The sequence below is a fragment of the Pezoporus flaviventris genome, unplaced genomic scaffold (assembly GCF_033815535.1).
Source record: "Pezoporus flaviventris isolate CSIRO_AGI_PZ_B2104156 unplaced genomic scaffold, CSIRO_AGI_Pfla_v1 ptg000007l, whole genome shotgun sequence".
Taxonomy (NCBI): Eukaryota; Metazoa; Chordata; class Aves; order Psittaciformes; family Psittacidae; genus Pezoporus; species Pezoporus flaviventris.
Genome location: NW_026892555.1, coordinates 83708272 through 83715375, shown reverse-complemented (window position 1 = coordinate 83715375; position 7104 = coordinate 83708272).

Here is a 7104-nt window from a genome sequence, read left to right as displayed (position 1 = left end):
GGTGCTCCCGAACATCCTTGCACAAAGGGCAAAGTAAGTCACTGAAAAGGATTTAGGTGAGGACATGTGAATTTTAAGAGGACATAGTGCCCATGTTTGAAAGTAGTTTTTAGGGAAAAAACTTACACTGACTTACCTCTTAGAAGCCTGATACACAGTCCAGGTCTCCTCTCTTCTGACGCAGCCACACCCCTGACACAAGAAGGTGAGAGCTAAGTGCTGCTCATGGTCTCACTTCGGTAATGAAGAGCTTTTAAAGAAAGGTTACAACTTTGTGACATGTTTGCTTTTTTCCTTATGTCCACTTGTCTGGAATGAACATGACACAAAAATGAGTGGTGGTGTTTGATGAAGGGCAATGGAAACGACCCCACAACTGCAGGAACTTTACAGTTTTAAGTCCTTTGAGGGGCTACAGCAAAAAACCCTTTGAATTTTGGGGGACCTAATTTTTTCCAGTGTTACAGGGTTACATTCCTGTGCTACTCCTTCCTCTGCTGGCTGAAACTCATCCATGTGGTCCATTGGAAAAACTCTTTCTCTTTTTATGTTAATGGGTGGTTATGAAACAAGAACAAAAAAAAATAAAAATCATGCACTGGCAATTTAATGAAGTGATAAGAATCTACAACTTCGTCCTTTAATAAGATTATAAACCTGTTGCATTTTCAATTATGAGAGACACAGAGGTGGCTGTAAGCCCTACATGTACAATTTTAAATCAGGATATCATGCTGAGTTGGATTTTTTTTCAGTTCACTCCTTCAGAGGTCTCATTTTCTAGCACTTATTTCTTTTGTGTATTTTTAAACAATATACAATAGCATTTTTCCACCAGCAAAGGCCTGTGCATTTCAGTGACCTTTCCTGCTTGCTTTAGAGGGGTTATGCAATCAGACATAAGGGAGTGAAAATATTTAATGATTCTTTTCCTTAAAAGGTCTTATGCCTCTATTCTTGTGGTTATAGTACTCACATTTAAGCAGTTGTGTTTTGCACCTGCATACTTACATGCACTTGAATACTTACTTTGAGGAGCCTGAAAGTCTACTTCCAAAATCTGAGCTGATTTGCAAAAATTGAGCTAAAAAAAGAATATAGTGGATATGGTCATCTTTAAAGCAAGTAGCTTTTCTTCTAATGTTCCTTTCCTCCTTGGTCCCTCACCTCCACTTAAATATGCTAAATTTAAATTCAGAACTTAAGAAGGAATGATCTTTTTCATATCTGTTGACTAGTCAGTGATGGAGAACTTAGCGTTCCTTTGTGAGCCCACTTACAATGCACTTGCCTGCATTTTGTTGCGTGGGAACTTTAAAGCTCCTGACAGTCCACCCTAACTGAAGTCTTTTCTATCAAGAGAGGTTGCTTATAAGAGAAGGTGGCTTGTTGTACCTAATAGTGAGAAGAACACTAGAGGCTGGGCACCCCTTAGTTCAGCTTCCCAATCAGGAGTGTGGAATATCAGGAGAGCACCTATGCATCTGTTCAGGGAGACACATGGTAACAGGAGATCCAAATAAATTCTTACAGCAACAACTGTGCAACTTGTTGACTTGGAAATACTTCTGCTGTCTCATGGTAATCACCAGACAGTTACATGCTTCATTGCTGCTCAGTATTAAGACTGGTGTGGGTTACAGTTATGTTCATGACTTGCTTTTCCACAGGTGAATACTTTGTGAACCAAATCCACGTTGGGATAGCAGCTAGGAAGGCAGAATAAGCAAGAACATTCTTTGCCTCATTCTTCTTTCCATGCCATCAGCCCATCCTTGTGTATTAAAAGATAACTTGCTCTGAAACCATGTATTGAGCAAATTTGTGCAGTGCATATAGTACATAAACCTTGAGTTGAATTGTGCTTTTTCCAGTAGGTGATGTCAGTGAACCATCAAGATAAAAGTTATGTATTTATTGCTTGTGAGGAAATGAGTTTGGAATGTGGCATTGATTGTGGACCCCCTTCTGCAAGAAGGGCACATTACTTTGCCTGACTTTATTTGGTTTGTGTGTTGCTCATGTCCACACAGACAACCTTAAACTTTTCCACTTTGTGTCTATTAATACTTGGGGTCAATTTGGGGCAGGAGAAATTGCAGCGGTCCGCTGACATATACAGGAGAGGAAAGGAAATTGCTTTCTGACAGATCTTTTCGGCTATTTCCACATGAGCAGATGGATCCCATGGTACAGGTTTGCCTTTAAGGAGAGTTTAAGCAGGAAATACTTGTGTTTTTTTTTTTTTTTTTGCAAGAAGACTGGTTATTTTCTGTATTTGTACAGTTTTTAGGTAATTCATAGAGACTTCTGATAAAAATGCAGGCTTTTTTTCCACCTAGTTGTATGACCTTCAGTGTTTTAAACTCTCACCTTTTCCAGGGGAGAGAGATGTGGGAATTGCATCTTTGTCAACTGAGCCAGTCCATTACCTCTCTAAATGCTGACCGCTATGCTTAATGCCTGGAGCTGGAGAAAGCAACTGGCTTCCACAGTTTTCTTTAAAATGTTATTTTCCAAGGTAACAGCACAATCTTCCTAAGTTTAAGGAAGATCTTCCTATCTCCCCCAGGTTGAAGTGTTTTAAAGGGCCTCATTTTGAAGACTGAATGATTGGGAGGGTTTCTAGCAGCAGCAAAGCAAGCAATTGCTCTTACAGCTGGATGAGAGTTGCAAAGACCAGGTGAACTACAGCCCTTTGAGGTGGATTTCTTCTGGCTGACAAGACTATAAGACAGAGGCTTTCCTGACAATCGTTTGACCAGAAGAAGTGCTGGTTTGACGGACTTGGCTGTGGGAGGAGCATGAGTGTTGGGGCAAGGCAGAAGGCTCATTGGAGGGTGGCAGTCTGCAACATGCCTCAAGAAACCTTGAAGGTGAGCACTGTAGCTGTTATGTATGTGTAGAGCATACCTGAAAATAAACAGAAGGGAAACTGGTTTCCTAATCGTTAGGGTATGTTTGTAGTTGTTGGTGCTGTCTTTAAGCAGTAAAGGCCAGCATTATTTTAGATATATCCCAGCTTGCTTGTTTGGAAGAGTGCAGGAGAGTGGCAGGAGGCAGCAAGGCACTGCCACCTCTCCAAGCACAATATGGGAAGCAACTCCAGCTGTCCTGTGAGAGCTTTTTCCTCAGACAGGGAGCAAGTAATGAGCTCAGTGCTTTTGGTGTGCTGGTGCTCTACTCTCCTTTAGACATGACCATGCAAAGTGCAGCTCACCCTACCGATGCAGCCCATCCAGCACCAGGATAATCTTATGGTGCTGCAAGCTGGTACTGACAGCATTTGTCCATGCTGTTTGGGAGTAGGAAAGTGGAGATGGTCATCCTACCTAAACCAAACCTCCTGAAGGGTGCTAAAGCAAGCTAGTGGGACAGCCAAGCAGAACTTTCTTCCTCCTGCAAGCCCTGGTGCGTAACGCTTTATATTCTGGAGTGCCACCTGCTGGCACTTGCTCTTTTCACTTGCTCTTTTCTAGAGGCAGCCGCTCTAGAAGATGAGAGCGCAGAACAAAGAGCGTGGATGTCAGTAATAATAATAGCACTAATTATTTATATTGATCATTACATTATTTTCTTAATTGTCATAGCACTTAAGAACCCTGTTTATTGGCAAAGACCTCACTCTGGCAAGTGTGCTGCAAACTGAGTGTGAAAGAAACTGGCAGAGCCTTCACTGCTTAAAATATACAGGATACAATACGAAGGAGTGCTTTAAAGAATAGAAAATTATTTTTCTAATCCATGCTGTTATTTGGCAAAGTATGAATAGTTACTTTCTCAATGTCTTGATTTAGTAGATGTTTTGATCATTTCTGTCATTAGCAAAAAAACAAAGCGATAATCAGGAAGGTGAAAGACACCTGACGGTGAAGTCACTTAAGCAAAGTTAGGGTAACACTGCCTCAACTCTAAAAAGTAACAATGATGTCAGTAAACTAAAGAACTCTGAAAACCTTCCGTCTGGAAAGCAAGGGATGTTGTAGTTTGTAGCACAATGCAAATCTGAGTCCAGAGCTGAGGTTTTTTGCCCTCTGAGTCAAGAACTTGTTTTGGCAGTAGGGAAGAGGTATTTTTTTGAATCTGTTTCGTAACATTTTCTGTCTGTGGGCCAAATCCTCTGTGGGCATAAGTCAGTGTGGTTCCTTTGGCATCTGTTTGGTTGTGTGCATTGATGTTTCCTGTGTTCAGTGCACCACTGTAAGGCCCACAGATATAATACTAAAATAATGGAATAAAGACCTCAACTGAGTGGAATCTGGTCAAATACTGCATAGAAGCATTAAGCTGTGTGCATGCTCACCATGTCTTCTTAGATCGTCTCTTTCAATGCAACACTTTCTAGAGTAGCAAAATGCATTTTGGGCCTTTCCTCCTTTCTTTTAACTGTCTCTAAGGCACCTCTTTGGTTCCTTGCTGCTATTCTGTGCGATGGTACATGGAATAGAATCATAGAATCATTTAGGTTGCAAAAGACCTTTAATATCGTTGTGTCCAACTGTTAACCCAGCACTACCAAGTCCACCATTAAACCATGTCCCGAAGTGCTGCATCTACACATCTTTTAAATACCTCCAAGGATGACAACTCAACCACTTCCCTGGGCAGCCTGTTCCAGGGCTGGACAACCCTTCTGATGAAGAATTTTTTCCTAATATCCAATCTAAACCTCCCTTGGTGCAGCTTGAGGCTATTTTTTCTTGTCCTATCGCTTGTTACTTGGGAGAAGAGACTGATCCCCACCTTGCTACTACCTCCTTTCAGGTAGCTGTAGAGAGTAATAAGGTCTCTGAACCTCTTTTTCTCCCCAGTTCCCTCAGCCACTCCTCACAGGACTTGTGCTCTAGACCCTTCACCAGCTCCATTGCTCTCCTTTGGACACGCTGCAGCACCTCAGGGTCTTTCTTGGTAGTGAGGGGCCCAAAACTGAACACAGTACTGGAGATGAAATACTCTGGAGACCATTGGGGTGAGTGTGAATGTTTTTAGAAAACCCTGAACCACCTGCCCTTTCAAAGGAAGATCCTTTAGCATCTTTGTTAAAATAGCCTGTAAAACCCAGCAATTCTGTCAACCACATAGTCAAGCTTCAATCACATCATGAAATATGACTTGTCTGTTCAAAATGCCCATGTTGTGATTTTTACTGGGGAAAAATACAATGGTGTATTGCTAGGCTTAAGCATTCCACATTCATCAGTAGAGCGATATGAGCTAGAGATACTTCTGGCTCACTCAGTGACTGACCACATCAGAAGAAAAATTGTTCCAGTACAAAAAGCTTTGTCCTTTGTGTTACCTTTTTATAAATTTATTCTAAACGAAAATAGTCAGATTGAAATGAAATGAGCTGACATTTTAATGGAAATTACCGTTTTTGCCTAAAGAGAAAGTATTTATTTAATTTGATCTGAAACTGCCAATGAATTTTTTCACCTCAAAACTATTTTTCTTCAGGTAGCTCTAAGTCACATGCAGGAATCGTAACACTGGCTTGCAAGACAGGCACTGAAATTTAGGGGTTCTACCGAACTGGGTAGGATTGGGGGTTTTGAAATTCATGTTTTCAGACTTTTCTTCAGAAAAATGGGGCTAGCAGCTTTCTTTTTACTGAGTACTGAATTGGTTGTACATAATCCTGTGAACCTAGGACTCGCCATGGCCATATGCTATCAGGACTGTGATGAAGCCTTAAGCATTAGCACTGTTATGCTAGTTATCTTTTCTAAGTTTGTTCTGCCTTTACATTGCAAGGACTACAGAACCAGGCCCAAAATTAAGAGATGAGGCAGTTTGCTTCATTTTGATTGTTTTGCTCTATTTAGAATAACACAGTCCTTTCTGAGCATTTGCATTCCTTCATACAGCAAAAGTTCTTTATACTCTTAGGTGCTGCCAAATGGGAGGGTATTTTCACACAGGAAGGTTCCAAAAGCAGCCAGACTTTGACTGGCTGGAGTATGATGGGTGACGCCTGGCCTGAACTTTGGGACTCAATGTAAAGAATGAAATACAACCAGACAGAGCTTGGCAGGTCTGATAAACGTCTTGCAGCTACAGAAAGTGAGTGGCTCTTGGAATTGAATACCATTTCTGTGAAGGAAAATAACAGTAGATTTCATATAATATGGGCAAGAATAGTTTATCTTCCTGTGCCTGAGCATTTGAGCAGCCAGTAGCAGTCCCCATTACAGTGTGACTGCCAGAGCAGAGAGGCTAGCAGCTCTGCAGATTTGAGCTCTGTCTCCCAGATTGTAATTTATCTGAGCCCACTGGAGAGGGTTGTGGTGGTGCTAACATGAATTATGGTTGTTGCCCTGCATTGCTTAGCTGTGAGGCTACTTTTGTTGGCAAATGGTGCTGGTTCATATGAGGGAGAGACTTGATGCAAAGCCCTTCACTCTGTTCTAGGCTCCATTCTATAATTCCATCCATGGGAATCTTCTTGTTTCTCTCATGGGCATGAAGGAGAGAGCTGAGAGCCTTTCCTGGTGTCAGTTTGTTGTCTCAGCACTAGTCCGAAATTTTGCCTGGTGGTACTGTGACACCAAGTTGTGACGTGGAGCTGGTGGGGTAGGTTGATGTGCAAGCAGTTGGTTTAATTGTAGCTTTTTCGGGAACATTGTGTTGTTCCCTCAGATTGCATGTTTTCAGGGTGGCACAGGGGAATTGAAGACATCTGCACTTAGAGATTACCTTGATCTGCCTGAGCTGCTGATACTGGATTCTTTATTGGTTGTGTTGAAGGATAGTATGTTAAGTATGTAAATGTGCAACTGACCTCAAGATCACGTGTCATCCCATTAACTTCCATGGCTAATTTCAGGCCATGCACTTCATAACTTGTCTGAACTGGAGCTTGTGGAGTGTTTATAGTCATGGGTAGAAACATGTGGTTTGGAAAAGTATTGGAAGAAATAATTTATCCAGATAACTTTTTAAATCGCTTTTGGAGGATTTTACTGGTCTAAAGACAGAAAGATAAATCATGAAATAGGAAATCATCAATATGTATGCAGTTCAGGCTTTGCCTAACTGCTTGTGATCCATATTTGCAGTGAGAGTTGGACTGTTCCCAAAATTCAGGAAGAGAGGGTAGTATTA